This window comes from Xiphias gladius, chromosome 3, assembly GCF_016859285.1.
Source record: "Xiphias gladius isolate SHS-SW01 ecotype Sanya breed wild chromosome 3, ASM1685928v1, whole genome shotgun sequence".
Lineage (NCBI taxonomy): Eukaryota > Metazoa > Chordata > Actinopteri > Istiophoriformes > Xiphiidae > Xiphias > Xiphias gladius.
In genome coordinates this window covers 21,055,067-21,077,071 of record NC_053402.1, presented here as the reverse complement: position 1 = coordinate 21,077,071, position 22,005 = coordinate 21,055,067, and the positions used below count along the sequence as shown (strand labels likewise).

Here is a 22,005-nt window from a genome sequence, read left to right as displayed (position 1 = left end):
AATACTCTACTTTTTGGCAGATCAAAGCGACCATGCTCTGGCCCAAAGCTGGTTTTGACAATCAAACACTAAATTTTGAACAACGACTGGTTGCATACTCAGACAATTTCAGACTGATTGTTAACTAAGTCCATCAGTAAATGGGTGAACAGCACACTGCATACCCTGAGAATGTTAGGAAAGGGAAAAATAAAGCCTTAATAGCACATCCTAGTTTTCCTTTTGGCCTCGTGAATAATAATCCTGTCTGTCATTTCTTCAGTGATGAACATGAATGTCAAAAGACTTTTTTAGATCTTCTAAGATGCTTTGGGAAAGTGTTGTTAGGGAGTTTGTTGTTGGTATTTTAAATGACCCTACCGGAGTGTTTGCAAAGTTTACCTCATTACCACGAATCATGTATACATAACATGTCTACAGACCATTTTTAAACATGTGCTGTACAGTTGTAGGGTTTAGAATGTATTTAATTCTACTGTTCTACAGTTAAAGATTGTTTTACTCTTGAGTTGTGTCATCCATTACGCTGAATACCAAGTCTGCATTAGCTTTGTTGGTGTTGCATTGTTGTTGCCTAGTAATGCAGTTTAAGTGCGGATTGATTTTGAAAAGACGGCACTGCATTATCTTTTTATAATAATAATGTAACTATGACTAGGTTTGGGGTTTAATTGTAATCTGTTAAATCCAAATCTTATCAAATCCCATATTGAATTTAAATGGGTTTAGCTTTCAACATTTAAAAGACCCAAAAGTTGTAAAGATTAAATTTTGATCTGTAATCAACACCTTTTGTTGGCTGAGAAGACAGAATCGCAACCTGTAGCAACAACCTGAAAATGAAATGAGCAAGTTATTTTCCATTAACTTTTTAAATTCCAATACTGCAAGTCCTGAGTCACAGAACTGTAAAGCTGATTAAAATATCAATATGATATGACTAATACTTTAACTGGGAGATTCCCACACCTAAAATGGACGTGACATGATCCTTTAGAGTGTGGTTGTAGACTGGAGTTAAAATGATTTGTCTTTAAGGGATGCACTGATTCAGTATGATGTTTATATGTTAATAGTAGCTCAAAGTTTCAGGTTTCTGCTCTTGATTACATTCACTCTGTAAAGGCAGGCGGGTGACTTCATATGCAGTAAGGTGTTCAGACTTTAAATATGGGAAATTAGAGCACTGAGAATAGAGATTCTTTTAGTGTCAGTCAGATAGGGCTGCAACTTATAATTCTTTTCATTATCCATTATTCTGTCGATTATTCTTATTTATTTATTTTTTATAAAGGGATTAATCATTTAGTCTGTGAAATGTCGAAAAAAATTGCCAGAGCTTGAGGTGATGTCTTCAAATGTCATGTTTTGTCTGACCGAAATGCATGAACAAAAACAATTGAGTTTACTATTATATACTGTATGGCAAAGAGAAGCAGCAAATACTGTCATTTGAGAAGCTGGAACCTGAGAATGTGTAGCAATTTTCACTATTTTTGCTCGGAAAATAACCAAAACTATTAAGGAATTTTCAAAATAGTTGCAGATTATTTTTATTTATTCAATTGACGAAATGATTATTGGGCTGTTGAATCCATCTTATTGAATCCAGGTATTTTTTTGAATGGGAGCCAAATCCAAAATGGAACTATGTATCGCAATGCAACCCAACCATAACCATGACAAGTATACAATGCAGACACTGTAACAGATAACACAACTCAAGCAAGCTTTATGATTTAATATGATGGCACAGGGTCATGTACTGGGCAGCAGCCTGACTTTCTATTTAAGGCTTGTACACAGAGTGCAGCTGATACAGGTCTGTATCAGTGAGATGTTCTTTTTGTTTGTCGGCCTTAAAACTGACCAGTGATGCATGCATAAATCAAACAGCACTGTGGGATCTGATGTGCTGATGAGCTCTTCATTTTATACAAAGTACACTCTCTTGTCGTTAACAGTTAGAGTGCATCAGCAGCATTATAGCGCCTCTGCTTTGTGTGATCTAAGACACTAAAAGCTTTTAGGTCTGTGTCTGTTATTGTTGGATTGATACCTTCATGTTTCACCCTGAGAGATGCTCAATGCACAGACACTAATTGGAAAAACAACAATGGTGAATCACATGTTGGCCATAGTGATTTTCTGTTCATGCATTCAGAGGGATGCTTCCCCTGGAGCTCTGATCCATATTGCAGTGAGACGCAGCAAAGCTACAAATGAACAGTTCCCTGCTGGTGTCTGCCAGGAGAACATGTGATTTTCAGAACTTTGTTCTGCTGCATCTTCAGGGAGTTAATGCAAAGCTAGCTTGGCTCTGTCTGTGCCTTCCCATGTAGCCCACTGACTCTCTGTTTGACTCCCCTTAGTAACCATCCTGCATGGTTTCTGACATGCCTTTGACCTCAAGCTGGGTTCAGAGATAATCATGTTGACATAGAGGCTACTAGAAGGCGCTGTCATCCTTTTTGCCCTCTGCCTGTTGCTGCTGCTGAGCTCCTCCTGACTTCTCCCCACTCCTCTCTGTCGCCTCGCTCTGTCTCTTCTATTTGTCACTGCGGCGACACACCTTCATATCTCCGGCGCCTTCTGAGAGGGGGAGAAGAAAAACAAAACAAAAACCACCAGGTCCCCAAAATAGAAGAATGCATGCATGAATGCACTCAGTCACAAGCATTGAAACACCAAAATATACACATGCATGACAAGAGTACACACACACGCAGAGGGACGACATTACCATGACACTCCAGGGACCCGAGTCAGCGTTTGAGTGACATTGTGATGAATGACCGTGGGGGGGATTGTGGGGACACGGTCGAGTCAATGTGATGTGACTGATGGAACTGGAGCAGAGCACTGCATGAAAGGGAAATGGCATCGGTGTGCACATTTCCGCCTATATGTATGTATTAGGTGTGTCTTCAGATGTGCAGACTGCTCATCCTGTTAATTAATGCTCATATGAGAGAACGTCTGCAACCCACCTGACATCAATCATCCTAAATTAGCCCTTTGGTACACTTTAAGCATCGTCCAGTCCAAGCAGAGCAAGTGAACGGTACAAAAGCCTGCTTTCACCCCTTTTAGGGATTCTTTCAATCAAGTATCTTTGCGAGTATGCCGACGGGTCAGAGTACAGCTCCATCCCAGTTTGTGGGGTGTGACTGTGGATCAGTGAGAAAGTTCTGGTGCTGAAGGGGAAAAAAATCCAGAAAATATAGCCTTGGTTTAGTCTAAATATCCACCAGTGTCACTAAAGACAACAAAAATATTTTAGTTTCTTTAAAATGCGAGAAGATCAATTTTTTTTTTTTTTTTCCTATATCTTCTTTCACTTAAATCATATCATAATGACATGATCATTTTGGATTAGCATTTTTTTCAAAATTCTGTTTTGAGCCAGAATCTAAGAAGAAATTGTGTTACAGAAATGCCAGTGATATGTTTGAGGTAGTTTATGTAATGGTGCCACTGGTCCTAGTTTGTCTACCAAACTGTAAAATACCCAACTCCATAAATACCATGGTCTCAGTTCTTAAATAACTTCAAATTGAAGGGATTCTCTTGTGTTGATGTGAGAAAACAAATTTGCCCATATTTTTTTATTGGATTTTTAAAACTCCTAATTACCAATATGATACGGATTGAAATGTTTCGATACTCGTGTTGATTTGATACCACCTCACCATAAATAAAGACCAACTGCGCAACTCTGCACTTTGATGTAATAAAACATTAACCTCAAAGAAAAAATAGCAGATATCAGATGTCATCTTTAATGACTGTGACTATGGTTTAGGTTGCCATCTATTAACTAGATTGACCATGATATGAGTTTTGTCAGGATCTGGGCACTTCAGTAAAAATATTTCCTGTGGTAACATATCTTGATTTTGATTTTTAACCATAATGCCCAGCCTTAAGAAGGTGTGATGATGTTGGTGTGAGTAGAGCATGTGTCACGTGTACAGGGATTAGTGGACTTCCCCTTGCCTGTGTTTGTTTTGCGGTGTGTGATTACAACCGTGATTAAACGTTGATTGATCACACTGACAAGCCACATCAGTGTCTGCCAGAGTGAATCATCTCAGTGAGCCTGGCTTGCACTCGCCGCATGCCTCAGTTATACTGTATATAAAGACCCCTGGAGCACTGCAGGCCAGGGAGGACCCTTTCACACTCTCTGCCTTAATGTGAAACCTGATAGCAGCCAGACCCTGAGCTCTGTATCACACAGACACTAATTAGCCCGTCATCTATCCCTTTTACCAGTGCCTTGTTGGAACAGCACGGCACATCTAATGGTGCTGGCTGTTTACAGCACCAGCAATTAGCCATTAAACACAACCTATGGCTCAATTACTTCACGGGCTGATTGTTGTGTGGCTACATTCGCCTCGCACTCACAAGCAGAGCAAGACTTTACTGTCACTCACCCATCGGGGAGGATTGTGTTCTTTACAATCTGTCCTCCTCCTCCTCTTCTGGCCGCTCCATCTTACTAACTGCATTTATCATCTTCAGATTCATTTCTCAACATTTGAAAGCCCAATGCATCACATTAGGTTCTAGTGGATGTACTGTATTAATCACTAATGTGGCATTACCATGGCATTTTACATTCCCGTCAGGCATGATGTCTGAGTCTCTTAAAGGGCATGGAAAACATCACTGCCACCCATAAGCCTGCCACTCTAAAACACCCCGGAGAGGCAGTGGCAACCTGTGCTATTTAACCAGCTGGGAAGAAAAGCTGGAGTGCAGCCACAGACAGACAGCTCAGTGTGGATAGTGCTTATGTGGTAGACACTGCAGCTGTCTGCAGTGGTGGATTATGGTAGGCTGTTGATACAGAGTATGTTGTGGTGAGGCTTAAAGCAGCAGTAATTTTCCTTGAAGGGGTTTTTCATCATCCTCAAACAACTGATAGTGATTTTGGTCCGTACTCAGTTAGCGGTTTAGTGCTTAACGAACGGATTAATCTGGGTAATTCAGGTTGTTTCGCGTCCGACAAAAAATACGAAAATCTGCCTCATCCATTTTCAGGGCTTTAAAGCTGGACTTGGGGACTTACTACATATAATTGAATGTCTGTTACATTCAAGCCCTTGCCAAAATAGTTCATACAATGCTGATTAAGCCTATCAGCACCAGGTAAATCTCTCTGTATTTTGCAGTATACCAGAGGTTTGAATCTGGTGTCTGTGGCGTCATTCCCACATTTTACATCAACCAGAAAAATTTGCAAGGGCCGAGGAACAATTGAAATTTCTCATTATTTGACAGTGTTTGTGTAATTGCTCTTACTGCCAGAAGGGGGAGACAGAAGGAGAGCACTGCAGCTTGAAATCATGAAAAGGATACACAACTGTATTTTCTTGCTGCCATAGAACCATGGTATTGCACAATTGACTAAATTGCGATCTAGAAGTGTACCGAATGCAGAAAATGTTTTCTTTTGCTGTGACCTGAGCCTCCTAGGAAGTGTAGGGACTAAATAGCAAAATCATTAGCCAATGAATGCAGAGCTCTTCTCCTTCTAAGCTAGTCAGGAGTGTACCAGTAAGCATGGTGGCCTGTATTGTGTTGACTAAATTAGCTTCTTTTTATGACTCATGGAATATTTTACCAAGTGTGTGCATTACATAAAACATACAGTATGTAATGAATAAATATTTACCTTTTTATATGTATAAAGCATATCCTGGTCATTAGGACTTCAGTTGCACTGCAGTCAAACAAGAATAATTAAAGACCTGAACCACTTGCAAAGCTGTAATCATTATGCGTGTTTAAAAACAAATGCAGCAATGAACCGCTTCAACTAACAAGAGCATCCTCCTCCACTTGAATACTCAGTTTCAGCACAAAATGCTGCACACTAATTCATCCAGTGCTGCCGTTTGTGTTTCTTAACTGGACCTGGACGTTAGCCTGATATCTGCAGACAGGTAATAAGTGTAAGCTACTGAGCACGGTAGGTAGGGACAGACTGTACAAAGTAGAATCTCCATGCTGTTCAGTTGACTGTGGTGGCTTTGATACATCATTACCAATCATTGCTGTTAAATTCACAAACAGCTGCTACCCAGCCACATGGAGTTGGGGGAAACCGGGAGTCACAACAGTTGGCTTTTGCAGTTCACGACAGCTAATGTATCCAGCTAACATCTACATTACTTTTTGACTAAAAGTAACCTTTTTGTGCAAATTGCAATAACTCGATTTTCATGGTCTATACATTTTATACATTGTGCAAAAGCGCAAATTCAAATTGATGAAATTAATTCAATTTATCGCCCAGGCCTACTTTACTTTGAAGAATATAAACATGTTCTCTGGAGAAAAAAAAATTAATTTAACAGTAGAAGCCAAACTTTTTTAATGTTAAAAATTGTCTAAACACAAGCAGCCGTACAAGATTTTTCTTAAATAAAATACAGTCTAAACTTGGCATACCTATGATATTACGCAATTCTGACTGGACATTCAATTTCAATATTTGGAACTTGACAGTTGTCTGTGTTCAAAGCTTGGTGCACATTTCTTTCCTTCCCAAAAAAGCATTAAGATTGGTACCCAGCCCTAGTCCTGACCTGACTCCTTTTAATTAAGCATTTGCCTAAAGTGAGTCTGAGCTGCATTATATTTTTATTTGTCTTTTTTTTTTGTGCACTATAAGAAATGTACAGACAGTGTGTATGTAGCTTACAGTGAATGTATATTAAAAAAAAAAAAGTAAAGCAATTTGAAGTATATGTTCAGAGAGAAGTGTTAATATCAATGTATAAATAATCTTTTGTGGCAGGAGAAACAAATGCAGTTTCAAACAATAGTATGACTTTAGACATGTGGTTCACTGTTGAAATGTTGCTGAAATAGATGTCAAACAACTCTTTTTTTGGAAAGTGTTAAAATATTTTGTGCACTCACTTCACCGTGCAATTCCAGTATTTCAACAGTTTGGTTGCACAGTGGTTTGGAAATTAATATGGCTCTATAAAGTCAATACAACAAAAGTTCAAAATGCCTCGATCGGCCCCTTGTTTGGCTCAGGACATCACTAATATACATACCCAGTTAATCCCCTAATGGTCCTTTAAGCAAGACAGAAAACAAGAGGTTTATGGAAGAGAGAGAGAGCGGTGTCAGTGACAGAGGAGAGGAGAAGTTGGGACATGAAGTCCTGGTTAGAGTCTGTTGGCTGGAATTTACACCAGAAAAGAGAGAAGAGGAAACTGGAAGAAAGGAGAGGAGTAGGGCTCATTACCTCGGCAGCCTGTCTGGAGACCTAGTTCATCTTGGTCAGAGGAGGAGTGTGTGTCTGTTTGTTTATGAATGTGTGTTTTAATTTGCTGGAGGGTATGTTTATATTTTCATGTGTGTGTGGGTTTGTGTTGTAATGCGCTTTCACATGCAGTCAGTCTAGGTTTGTCCTATGTGTGTATGTGTGTGTTGCAGCTGCTCCATGCATTAACGATCAGTTGCTTTCAGCAGATATTGACATATGGTTATGAAATCAAAGGTCAACTGGCTAGCTAACTCGAATTCTCTTGGTCTGTTTGGTTGCGACTTTATGAAAATTATGAGCTGTTGGCATCACTATGGAGCCTCCAAGAAAAACTGTATCTTGCATGATCATGATAATGTTATTCTTTATTGATTTGCTTAGGAAATCCTGTTTTTGATTACCAACTTCAGCAGTTCAGTTACAGATCAGCATCCTGGGACATGATGAGAATATTGTGACTTGCTCTAAGGCCGTTCGCCTTGATGGTTTGAAGCATGGATGCATTTAGAAAAGAAAAGGTGAGAAATGGTCCCTTTTGACCACAAGGTTCCACTTCTACCCCTAAACTTTTAATTAATTTTTTTTTTTTTTTGCGTGTGGAAGCTATAATGGCTTTAACTGAGCACTTACTTTGATTGTGATTGTACCCTGAATGTGAAGAAAAAATTCAGAAGTGTAGGCTGCTCACTTAATTAAACTAAATCACAGCGAATTGATGTCTTGGTTAGAAATTCATAAAATGGTTTTGGTTGTAGTAAGAAAATATAGTGTGGGTGGGTGCCTGTGTAATTGCTGGAAGTTGCCATCACATCTTTATGCTACTTACAGCTGCAGAGTGTTAGAGGTTTTTGGGCCCTGTCAGGTCTCTCGTTAACTTATCACAGTATTCTGACTCAATGTAGAGTTTACTCAGTACATTTATTTTTGTTTGTCTCAACAGCTGGCAGCTGAAATTTCAGCTCTTTTCAGGGATGGGGCAAAGTTCAAACTGTATGGGCTCATGTTTTCAGCATTTTACTGATAATGGCTTTTACAGTTCACCGTGGGCATGCAAAATTCTGACTTACCGTACTCAAGCTTAATATCCAAAATTGAAATTGGCTATTCTTGAACTGAGAAATCTGCATATGCCACATCTGACTGATGAAGTCACACTTTCTACTTCTTACTGGGAAACTCTCGTAGTGTCACTGTTAACATTAACAAATGCAATTGCTGTTGCTGCCTAATCTGGTATTGAAATCAGTTCTTTTTGAACTGGGAAATCTGGATTTTTGTTGCATCTGTCTTTAAATATAAACAGACTTCAGGTTTAGGTCAGGGTTTGTTGCCTGTCTGAAAGTGGGGATGGGAATTCCACTAATAAGAAGGCAAGAGAAATAATTTTTCGTTTTTATTTTACTTCGTTGCAGTTTCTTAGCGAATTAAAATTTGTGGCAGATAAAAACTGTGAAACACATAGGAAGTAGGGACACTAAGGTAACACACTGGTGACATACATATTTCCTGATGCAAATATCAAGTATTTATTAAGGAGAAGATTAACTCTACACAGTGCTGTAAGCTTCGTAAGAGCAAACTTCTCACAGCGACATGGTGATGAGTGCATATTTTGAAAATTTTTAACATTTTTTTTTATCAACATAATGGGCAAACGTGATTTCATGCTGTCTGAACTTACACTGTTCCGCCTGTGCCCTCTGTCTCCTGCTCTATTTTTCTGTTACCTTTCATGTCTCAATCTTCTTGCCCTCTCTATAATTTACCACATAGTGTCAGAGCTGAGCGTAAGATGCACAAACCTCACTGGCTGCTGTTGAAAAATCACATGCCCTCCTTAAACAGGCTGACAGACTCTTTTAGACTCCCCCTTTTGTCCACTTGTCTGTCTCTTTCTAATCTCTGTAAGCTGCCCGGGAGCTCTTTTGATCTTGGTGTTGAGACTCACCTGAGGGCTGTGTGCTCGAGGCCTCATGGGTCTGTTTGCTGGGCTAAAGAGATTTAGGCTGCTTTAATGGAAAGTGACTACTGCTTGAATGGATCCCTTTTTATATGTTGAGTCGCACTGTCTTTCGCCATGTTTGCAAGGCACTTGTCACATTTTTGGAATGTAGGAAAGGACTTGTTGCATGCTCCTCTGCAGTACAAGCTCACACACTTACGATTCAGTCAGTTAATCAGTCAGACTTTACATTCCACAAAATTTTGATGCTTCATTGTTCACACAGTTTAGAGGTAGCTTTTCTACAGTTCCTTTTTTGTTGAAAAATACAAAGAATGTTTGAAGATCTGTTATTTGCAATACAGATACATTTTTTTTCAACTCACAATGTGACCTCCTAGTCTGCTCAAATACCAGTCTTAAACTTTAAATGTAAACATATCCCTTCAACAGTTTGATGTGTCAGCGCCGACCTTCCTGTCTGCAGGTACGGCCGCCCTCCTGCTGAAAAGGATCTTACATCGGTGTTAGAACAATGTTTTCTCTTTTTGTCAAAATGACACCTGTGTGCAAGACAGCGTGACTGGAAATCACAGCCATTGGCCCAACAAGGCCAAAGTTGGATTGATTCTCTGTCTCAGCTGTTTCTTTGTTTAACCAAGGTTTTTCTTTCCTCCATATAATGAGATGCTGAACAAATGATGAATTTATTTGAATTGGAGTTGAGCTCTGCAGTCAGCTGACTTCATTATTTTTCAGTCATCTTAGGCCATTTGGCTTAGGCCGTTGGTTACCGACAAATCCATCAGCAAATATAGATTACAGCATCTTAAATACAAAGTCTACATAGATACACTAACAGTGTCTTTCATTATAAAATGAATATTGTTACTCCCCAATCATAAAGACATACAGTGCCTATACATATATGTAATTTCACAAAAGAAGAAAGAAAATTATTCTTCGGTTCAGTCTTTGGTAATTTAGTAGTTCTCTGGTTCTCCTCAACCCTATGGTACATTTTAGCGTCTTTTAGGTCGTTGTTTTGGTTTTATGACCCACAGATGTTTTTTGCTTTTCTGGTTCACTTTCAGTGCTCTCATCGACCTTGTTCTCAGCAGCAGCAGGCAGCTGTTTTCAGCATAAAAGCTCTAAAAACCCGCTGTATATGGTGGACAGACAAAGTTAGCGATTAGCTGGTATAAACATAGTTGGAGCGGTTAACAGCTAAAGAACCAGGTAATTTTTTTCAGGAGTTGGACATCAAAAAAAAGATAAAAATAGAGTCAATATTGGTATTACATTTGTCAGGTGGCCCTGAACACAAGTCCAAATAAATGGCAATGTTGCTCTGCATCCGCTGGATGTGTAAATTTGCAACTGTTTGCTAACATTTTGGCTGTAACAACTTGTAAGAGGTGGATAGAAGGTCAGTATTGGGTTAATTATTTCCCGTTGTCCATAAGTTGTCAACAAAAGAAAAGAACACTGTTTTAAGTTGAAGGCAAAATTCACTATTTAGTAACCGGGCGGGATTACTTATCATCTTGCGAAGAGGTGTTTTAATTTACTTTTCGAATCTACCTCATTTAGTTGTACTTCAGTTAGTTTTAGTGCTATGTGTTAAGCCACAAAAAGGGAGTGTGAAATCATGTCTTTCAATCGAAAATATGCATTTGGTCTTGTAGATGTAATGCCCTTAATTTACCACACAACACATCGCGTGTCCATGTTGCATTCTTGTCTGTTGTCAGTACTGTCAGAGTTTGGGGATGGAAAAATTTGGTATCTGCCTTTTACTGTGCCTCTCAGTCTGTGGGTTGTGAGAGACTGACCCCAAAACGTGATTTTGACTGCTTTTTTAAAAATTTAAATTTTCGTCTCCTGAGACCTAGTAATGTCTCACTTCCAACTGCCTTCACTGCTTCCCTCTGAGCTGCACTGTGGAGGGAATAAAGCAAAGCCTGCATGAACAACAGTGTCTTTACCCGTTGCTAACATGGTTAATGTTTGTTTGTGTAATTAGAAACATCTGAATGAAGGGACTCATTCAGTCTTTCCAGACCTTACCTCCAGGTCTGCAAAAATGCACGGACTAGCAACATAAACCTTGTTTCCATTGCTGCCTCACATAAATCTGAACTTCTGACCTTGCATATAATTGGCCTGCATGTGCTGTTGTGAGTTCACTAGCACTTGGAGAATCCTTTGAGAACTCATTTGGATGAACATTTTACCAGGCCTAATCCTGTCTTAGAACATTTTTGTTTCCTGTGGTTAAACTTATATTTTAAAGAAATCATTGATAACAGTTGTGCTATTGAATCAATGACAAAAAAATACCTGCCACAGTTGCCTTTTTGTCTTCTGGATGACACATTAATGAGCAGCATAACATCAGTGCAAACAAATGTGTTAACTTGTTTATCTCACTTCATTCGGTTCTCAATTTCTCAACTACCTTTTTTTTTTTTTTTTTTTTACCTCTTGAATCATTTCATTGTCTCAGTCTAATAATATCTCTCTAAGTGTGTGTCAGTCCTGCCTTCTTTACTTTCTCTCCTCTGCATCGACGCTCAGTTCTGCTTTATCAGATGCTGCCTCAGTTTCCCTCCACATTCATTATTCAGGGAGCGTTTGCTTGGATGTCCTCAGATCTGGCTCCAAACTCCATCCTGAGATGCCGTGTGGTACCATAGGGTGACTAGTACCATTAGTAACTGTCTCTATCATGTCATGCTACAACAACATTCCATACAGCAGGCGGTGATACCAGCTGGTGTTCTTGACGCGGCGAGCGCACCCCTGTAAAGCGAATGTGCCAGCTCATTGTCAGCATCAGCCCTGATGCGGGAAGGTCGGCAGTTGTAGCGTTGAACTTCTTTCGAATTTGTACTGTAAGCAGGCGAGCAGCAGAGGCAGTGTTTGATCTGGGGTCTGCATGGACATCTACTCGTCGTGAGGATGACTGGCAGGCAGGAAGAACAGAACAGGTTGAACTCAGTTTGGATGTGTACGTTAATGTTACAGCAGGCTGGAAGAAGGCTGCTGACACCCAAAGTGGTGCCTTCTCGTGCCTGGCTGACTGCATGATAAGGGCAGCATGAGTGGGGAAGATGGAGAGTCAGTGAAAGTCTGTGTGGTTGTTTGTATGACAAGTAGAGGTACGGTGTGTGAGTGAGTGGAAGTTCAGTTCTCAGTAAAATCAAGTATGTTACATAGGACAGGCTGCAACTAACGATTATTTTCATTATCATTTCAACTGTCGATTACCTTTCAGTCAATCATTTTGTCTGTAATGTCAGAAGAAAAAGAAAAATACCCATCATCATTTCCTACAGCCCAAGGTAACATCTTTAAATTGCTGTTGTTTTCCCAACTAAGTTCCTGTTTAGACCAGTATTAACAATATCTCACCAAATGCAGCTTCATTCATTTCAGCGAAGCCACTGTGCTGGCATGGGGACATTTCATGAGTCACAGTTACCATAAAATAAGGGGAAAAAATATTAATAAATCCATGAAACAATCATTTTAATAATAACAGTAATAAATAACAGACAAAATCATACATACACATACAGGTGTGGCCATATATGCGTATATATGTACCCATTTTTATCCAATCCTGAACAAGTTCGGCACTTTGAAAAGAGAGGTTATGTGAAAAGTAAAACTTCAGTCTTTTTTTTCCCCTGTCCAAAAACTCATAGCCCTCCCTATCCTCCCTTTCTACCAATATCATGTCCACTGAAAAAGGATGCAACACACTTAATTATCATTCTGCAACTTTGTTTGTTGGCCATCAAATATTTGCAAGCGCACATTCTTGGCAGATTACTTTGTTATGCAAATGCCAAGTCTGATGTTCACCTTGCAATCATCAGCACAGAGGATTAAATCATTGTTGCCATGATGACTTTCCAGACATGTAAAATTCTTGATAATAGCATTACTGACCACTGTCAGGGTCTGCAACACTATATACAGAACTCATGAAGACATTAAGGTCACATCTTTGTGTTTTTTCTGCAAAGTTGGTGTTTTAGCAAGGAAAGTTTATATTCTAAACTTTAAAGCACATACATATGCTAGTATTTATGAGCTGATTCCAGTATTTTTAGACTTAAGACATTCAAATTTGACTATCTGACTCTTTAACCTTTAGGTAAAAAAAATAAACAGATCAAGAAAAGGGTTTCAGTATTTATCCACTGGAATTTTATTCCTGACAGGCTTTGAAACTGAATTTGTTATTTATGCTGGGAAATAAAATTTGTATAGACCTTGGTATTTTGTGTGGTGTTTTTGCATCTGATAAGCCTTCAATCACGGATCAGTTACTGAAACTGGATGTCCTCGATTGTATTTCATCTTCTCACAGGTGCCTGTGGCAACATGCTCACACCATCACAGCCTAGTTTTTTAGTTTTTCTTTTTTTCTTTTTTTTTTTAACGTAGTGCTATTTTTGGCTGAACTGCCTGCCAACAAACTAGTTTAAAATGATATAAAAAGGAGAGAAGTGGCACTCCTTATATTCAAGAAGCTGATAGCAGAGAATGTTTGATATTTTTGCTCGGTAATTTAACGAATTTACTGTCAATAAGTTTAGGCAGCTTACGTTGTGAATAAATAGTCACTGCATCCGAACATACCTGCACACATTCCCTAAATACAAACACAAAAATGGCTTCAGCAGAAATATTTATAGCTTTCCTTTAACAGCAACTGTTAACACACAATCCCATCTTGTGTGTGCATGTGTCAGGTATAAGCTTTCCTTTAGTTAGTACGGTGAATGTCAGTGATGTCCTCCTCCTTTTTCTCATAGGTTGTAAGCTCGTTGAGACACTAATTTGCAGCAATTCTCTGCCAAACGATCTGAGAGGCCACCGCAGAGAAGGTATTGAGAGAGAAAGAAAGAAAGACCAGAGTGCTGCCTCTTAGAGTGTGTGCACATGAATTATTGTAGGACAGTGTAGTCGTTTATTCTGTTTCTGTTAATATTTCCCATCTCAAGTCTGCTTTTGAACATAAATCATTGTAGATGCATACTTCAGATGATTTGAAGTGATAAGGGTTCTGTACAGGAAAACATAGTATGAGCATAACTAGTGCATTGCAATGCAGTGTTTTTTCCCATTTGGTGTGAAAAGCTATGGCGAGATCTTGGAATGTCTTTAGTTTTTTCCATCTGTCTCCAGTCCCAATTTTTCCCTCAGCTACAGATGACATAGATAATATTTTGACTTTGGACACATGTTTATAGAATAGCCTGCACAACCGTGAAATCTGGGTCAGCTATTAACTATTCTGTATATTTTACAGTACATTTATATTTAAATTATATTTTAAATTTGAGCTTGTTTGGGTTGTTGTTAAAGTTGGCTTCCACTGCACGTCATTTAAGATTTTTGAAATCCAACTATGGTTGCAACTAATGATTATTTTCATTATCGTTTAATCTGATGATTTTCTTGATTAATTGTTTTCTCTATAAAATGTCAGAAAAAAGGGAAAAATTTTACATCTTCAAATGTCTTGTCTTGTCCGGCCAACAGTCCAAAACCCAGTGTTATTCAGGCTACTATGAAGAGTGTCAAATCCTTACATTTGAGAAGCTTTAAGCGGCCAATGTGAGGCTGACTAAAAAAGTAACTATAAAAACTATTTGATTATCAAAATAGTAGCCAATTAATTTCCTATCAAATTCCTAATCAGATAATGATCTAATTGTTGCAGCTCTGAATCGAAGTTGTTTTTTTTTTGAACATGTGATGACTTTTAGCAACCTGTATCAACAACTAAGGGATGACAGCGCTCACCTGTCTTTTGCACAAATTAAGTAATAAAAATGCACACAACATTTAAAAGTAGAGCAGATAATCTAGAGAATTAAAGCAGAGATCTAGTATCTAGGATTTTAGAGAAGATAATGTTTTATTTTTTGGTAAAATAATCCTGCTGTTGTTTAATCTGTGGCTGTAGAACATATTGTCTCACAGTGTTGATTATTCCATCCTCCACTGATCAGTCACAGCAACTCTCTCTCTTTGTTTGTTTGTGGAAGAAAAAAATACATCAGGAAAATAGCCAGCTAAGAGTCATAAATTCAGCAGAGATGTCTCTGTGTAAATCCGAAGAACAAATTTTGTCAGAATTTGCTATTAATTTTAGTTGTTAGTTACACATGGCTGTGTACCGGCTGCAATGCAGTCGTCATTAAGTACCATACAAGGTAGTGTGTTTATTAAGCAAAACTTACTCTAAATGATATCTTAACCAGCTGCAATGAAAGGCCAGCAGTGGGGGTCTTGATTTAATGACTGTTGTTTTCAAAAGCCTAATTGTTCGTAGACCTGTGGCATTGCAGTACAACAGAGAAGCAAAATTATGTAAAATGGAAAACAGGAAGGAGGAATGCTGTCAAAAGAACAGGGGGATTACTATTATTTTAAGAAGTCTAATTTAAACCCAGCTCCCAAATTTAGCACATCTGCTCCTTCTTGTTGAGACTACAACTTTGAATACGTTGCAGATTGTTGTTTGGACTGGCCAGGATGATTGGAGACACAATATGACTGGCTCGTGTGAACCCTGAAGCACTCATAGCATGCAATAAAATCCAAATTCCTACTGTGTTTTCTATGAACTGTAAGCAGCTCTGGGTCCTTCTAGTTTAAGCTCTCCACAACACATAACCTGAAGTGTGTATATCAGCAGCTACATAGACTTTGGTTGGTCTGTATCTGTGTTAATACTTAATGTTACAGAAAGCACACAATGCACATCAATTAAACCTCGAGGCTACATTTACATGAGGTCTCCGATGTTTTCTCTAAACAAGACTCTTGGTGCACATGTAGCTAAAACTGATTAAACTGCATGAGGCAGTGTCATAGGTCATTTACTCATAAATCCAAAACAGGAGGAAAATGTAATTAAGCTACATGAAGAACGGACTCTGACAACCTACAGTACCTTCAACAGTGAATCTTTAAAGTCCAGTAGTACAGTATTAAGAGGAGCAGAAATAAACTACAGTATGGCTCTGGCTGTGATATTGATGTGACTCCGTGCATTGCAGTTTGGTGTTTTGAGCACATCTTCGGTTTCATGTGGCCCGGAGCTATCGTAAAATGTGTAAACTTCTCAGGAAGCTTTGTGATTTGTCTCAACAGAGCCCTATAGGAGCACTCTCTGGTTTATTGTGTCGGACTGGCTGAGAACGATAAAATCTCAAGTAGTTTTGGAGCAGTTTCCTTTCATTTCTTTGAAACGATTGAGAGACCATGTGCCACACTATAGGTTGATATTTTTGCTGCTCACTGCAGTTACAAAAAGAGGTTGGTAAATAAACAGGTAACCACACCTTCAAGGACATTTATTTATGACAAATAACTTGCAGAAAATAACAAAAATAACAGCAGCATTTATGGTCCAGACACTGACAACTCTCTCTAGCATCTGTTGTCCAAATATAATTGGATGTGATTTCAGCACAGTCATTGTTCATCTCCAGACAGACCTACCAATACTGGAAACACATGTAACCGGCAAGCCACAGAAATCATTTAACAGTTTCTCAGACTAAATCAGCCAACTACTAGAAAATATCATTCTTCTTTCCAGTTGATCAAACCTACTGCTTCAAAAAGTTCTTTTTAACCATAAAACATAATGGTTTCGTTAGGTAAAATATAAAGAATGATATCTCAATAAGATAACATAACCCAGATCTGCAAGAATATTGTCAGTATTACTATAAATGCCGTCCTAAAACTTCTAGAATAGAAGGTAGTTCACAAAGTTAATTGGGTATATGATGTTTAAAATGGGATTAACAGAATCTGATATCTGCACACCTGTAACAAATACATCTCTGCCACCTGGCACTGCCCACCAGTGAAACTCTTGGCAATAAAACACTGATTATATTTTCTTTATCCCAAAGTCCCTGTCACCTAGACACACTCTCAGAATCAGGCTGAATAAGACGTCTAAGTATTTACTCATCATGGCTCAGACAGTTGGCAAGTAAACAATCCTCAGAGACTGGAAATCTTGCTGAACGTCTGATATAAACTGCTGCCCTTATTTTATCTTATGCGCACGATCACCAACACAATCATTCATATGGTCACATTGGATCCTATAATAACAAGGAGAAAGGAAAAAAAAAAAAGCCATTTTACAACACTGGCAATTGGTGTGATCGACACGAACAAATAAAGGCTGGCACCCAAATACGGGTCTGGGGAGAAAAAAAGGGTAAAGAAACTCCTGGTGCATGTCATATAATGTGTATTCCAGTTAAGCATAATGTACAATTCTATTGCCCGAATTTAATAAATTCACCAGTGTAATCATGCTATTTTCTTTGTTGTTTTGGCTTACTCATCATAAGCATTCAATTCATTCATTTTGATCCACTTTGCTCTGTCATCCTTAGATCCCGTCCGGCTGTTGTTGCATAGTATGCCTGCAAATGTTTCACAATAAAAGCCCTGTTAAGAAATGAAGGGTTTCTGTCCTCTGAACGCTAGACAGCTTTGATGTGAAATGGTTACAGGAAATGTTGAGTTTGTATTAAGAGCGTAAACTAAAATATGACCAATTATACTTATCCAACAGAGGGAATTAGAATTAAAAGGTCTGCCTCTAGTACAAGCCTGTTACCTTCTGCACATGAAGCCCCGGCCGCTATTTGAGGAAATACGGTATTCTGATTTTCTTCCTTCATTTCAGTGTGGAGAAAATCAATATTATTGAGGTTAGCAACAGAGAGACTCATTCAACTTAAATGCATTGTCATTAAATGCAGGGCCATGAAAATAAGAGATAGGACTGGATCTGTCTGTAGTCTAGACACGTGTAGTGACGAAGTAGAGTCGTATGTGGGAGACCGAAACACTCGGTTGAATGTCACAGAACATTATGAAGGTCATGGTATTGATGGGGAGGTTTTAGGTTGCACAGTATATGGTCTGAAAGACAGAATGACGGATTCGCAATAATATTTAAAGGGCTGAGAGCTCCAGGAACACAGACAGATGCTGTAGATGACTTGCCAGATATTGTGACGTAAGACGTAATAAATGAAAGGAACTTTGACAGTATGGGGAAGTGGAAGCGATGGAGAAGATTAGATCAAAGTGGAAAAACTTGAAGTTAGCTGCTTCAACAGTCAATTGCTGCTGATTGGTTAGGGCAAAACAAAACAAAATGCCCCCTGACCCCATGAGAGGTCAGCTAACAATAACACAATGTAGGTTGAATGAATGGAGTGAAACGCAATGGAAATTTTCTCTGATTATTACACTAGGAAATGGCCGAAATCCGACAATATTGGAATGAAAACAGGACATAAGAGAAGAGATGTTCCTAACTGACCAAAGCTTTCTTCTTTTTATTTCTTATCCTTTTTTTGTAGTTTAACCACCCCTCTTATTCTCTTTCTTTCTTTTGTTTGCTTTTTTTCGTTTCCCCCTGTCTGCTGTATATCACATAATGTTTTGGATGCAATTATTTTGTCTCTAGTTTAATATTTTATTGTTTTGCATCAATACAAAACAAAAAATCCACAACAGTGCATTAATCACTTTAAAATTGGCTTTTCATTGTCTTAAACGAAATAACAAATGGGTGTGGAATATGATGGATGATGATTGCAAATTAATTACTGGGAAATAATACAGTCAACATTTTGTTTTAATTTAAAAATAAATATTATGTATATTAACATGTGTATCCTCTGGCATTTTACAGCTCTGTTTCTCTCCTCTTCTTTGCCTGTTTCTCTGCTATATATGAACATATTGATTTTTCTTGTGCTCCCTCATAGTATTTTCCCTCCATTAAAACTATGACAGAACCTGCAGTTTAAGGTCCTTTTCATTGACCTGGTCTTCTTGATAACTATATGTTTGTGCGCTGTATGAATAGCAGGTCATCGGCATTGGAGGTGATAAATGCTTGAGATGCTGGCTCAGCTCTCTTGCTGTCTCTCTACAAGGTCACAAGTGAACGGCTTTTCTCCTCATGGACCGAGAGACAGTCTGGCATTTCACCATCCTCTCGCTTCATCTTTGCTGAACCAATATTCACTACATGATCTTTCCTTCATATGCCTATTTTTCACTCTGTGTGATCAAAATAACCCAATAAAATGCACAGTAACATAATCTGAAACTGCTCAGGCATTAAAATATACAGACATCACCACAGCAGTACCTATGCATTATTTTTTAGTTAATAAACAATCTATGATTTACTGGAATTTGCAGCTCACCACGTGACAATTCTTGGTGATAAACACAGCGTTGAAGCATTGAAAATGTAAACTATCTGATGGTTTCACTTCCACTTGTGCACAGTGTTTATACTTTTTGTTTGGCATGTTTGTATCTCACCTGTGATTTGATTAAACTGACTTGCATGCTAACATCCTTCACTCTCATGACAAATCCCTGGCCAGGATATATGTTGGTCTAAATGGAAAAACACCCTTCTGCTGAAGGAGTAGTAAGGTTTACATGGCATGGCGGAAGACATGCCATGTAAAGTGTAGAAGGAACGTTCTGCCTAAATGACGCACATCCTTTCATGTTCTGATTCAGCTCTCGTGTTTTATCAGTGTTAATCCGGTCCTTAACTGGCACAAGCTCCTAATCAAATGATCCTCTTTCAGATTCTTTTTTTTCTCTGCCCTAGAAGTCTAAATAAAAGACCATGACATATCCACATTTTTCTTTTTTTTCTTTTTTTTATTGATGCGCTTATTCCATAAATCTGGTGACTAAGCCTAGCTGTGTCACTGCTAGCCATAGTGGCTATCACAGCTCTGTCACAGGTTTTGTGAGAGTAGGGCCTCAACTGACGGTTGTTTTCATCATCAGGTAATTCATTGTTTGCTTGAAAATTAATTCATTTTTCATGAATAAAAGAGTAGCCAATTAATGAGCTACATCTTCATACACCTGAATTACACCTACACCTGCACCTATTTTTTTGTCCAAAAAGGAGGAAAAATCCTCTTATTCTGGTCCTATCACCACTCTCCTTTGCTGTACTCGCCTCTCAAAGTTGGCTTCCCCTGTGCTGATTCTTCTCATCCTACTTTACACCTTAATGTATTTCCTCTTTTTCACCCTCACAGCATAGTTCTTATGGTTTTTTTCCTTTTTTTTTTTTTTTTTTGCAATTCCCTCTTCCCCTGTGTTCTCCTTATTGAACCTCCACTTACGAGCCCTGAAGCTGATGTAGCAGCTTACACAGAGACTTGAGGTCCAGGGTCACTGTAGCCAGGGAGCCGCAGACATATCCACATCTTGCAGCTTCAGGGTGGAGAGCATTAATAAAGCTGGAATGGGTATCGGTTGCCCTCTGCTTTGCATTTACACCATTGTACTTACAAATCTCCCCTGCTACATGGGCTCTTCTTCCCTCCTTGGCTTCACCACAGTTATTCTGAGCCATTAATACTCTTACCATAATCAAATCTGTTCACTTACAGAGAACCCCAAACCCTGCACTGTGTGCATAAATGTAAGTGAATATTTGATACCACTACAGATACAGAGCTGCAGGCCAGCTGAGAAGAAATTAGTCATTTTCAGTTCTGTGTTAGTAAAGATGAGTAAATGTTTGTGAACGTGCAAATCTAGCCTGGGGAATGCTTGTTTTGTTCTGCTTCATTGGAACCGCATTACCTCCTTTACTAGTATAGATATAATGAAAAGTAGTGTGGCTCAACTGTCTGTCTAATGAATAACTATAGTAATATGGTTAAAATCTTCTATCACAGGTAATTTAATTTTATATCTTAATAGTGACCTCTATTTATGATTTTATTTTCTGGAAAGTCGAATGAGAACACCCACACACACACACACACACACACACACACACACACACACACACACACACACACACACACACTTTCCCCAGAAAATTTTCTACCCGAGATGTTATGAAATGTTATTGACATCATTAAATATTCATTAAATATATGGGTTTTGCCCATGATTTAGTGCCTCTGCTTGCTTTCCCTGAAAGTTAATTTCGTTTCATAAAAGTGTTTTAATTTCTTCTGACATTAATGGAGGCAGTCTGTATTTTAGGCTCGTCTAACCTCTGCTGTAAAACACTTTTTTTTCCCCCTAATCCATAGAATTGAGTACTTGACAAATGAAGGGACATTACCTTCAATAGCTTAATACATCCAGATATATTAAAGGGATGGTTACCTTGCCAGAGACAGTAAAAACTGACAGCTTTCTATCACCTCGTGAAATATATTTTCATATCCCCTTACCCTTTATTGTTCTGTCTATATTAAGTCTATATTGTATGAATAGATTCATTTTGATGTACACTTGCAGGGATTTTGATGAGGAAAAACATCTTTATTGAAGGGTGTCAGTTTTCAGTTTTGTTTGTGTTTTTGGGCTCTTTTTTGTTGTTGTTGTGAATTAGACAGACAATGGAGCGTGGCTGATTTATACCCTTTCTTTTGATGGTTTATCAAAAGAACAGAAACCCTAAATTAGGCTCATTTTAGCAGTATGTGAAGGGAAATCTGTGGGCTCTGGCATTCTCATGCAAATAGCAATAATAATTATTCCATGCCTTAAGTGCCTTTCCTTGCTCGCCCCAAATAGATTCTAATCAGTCAAAGAATCAACCAGCTTTTAAAATGAAAGACATGTACATTCTGAGACAATTAGAGAGCCCTGATATTTAAAATATACCTTTCAATGGTGC

General features: G+C 38.5%; 1 protein-coding gene across 2 annotated transcripts in view; it reads left to right on the top strand.

The window, feature by feature from the left end:
* asic2 (acid-sensing (proton-gated) ion channel 2) overlaps positions 1 to 22,005 on the top strand; it is a 331,531-nt gene that overhangs the window by 5,380 nt on the left and 304,146 nt on the right. The window lies entirely within an intron of this gene.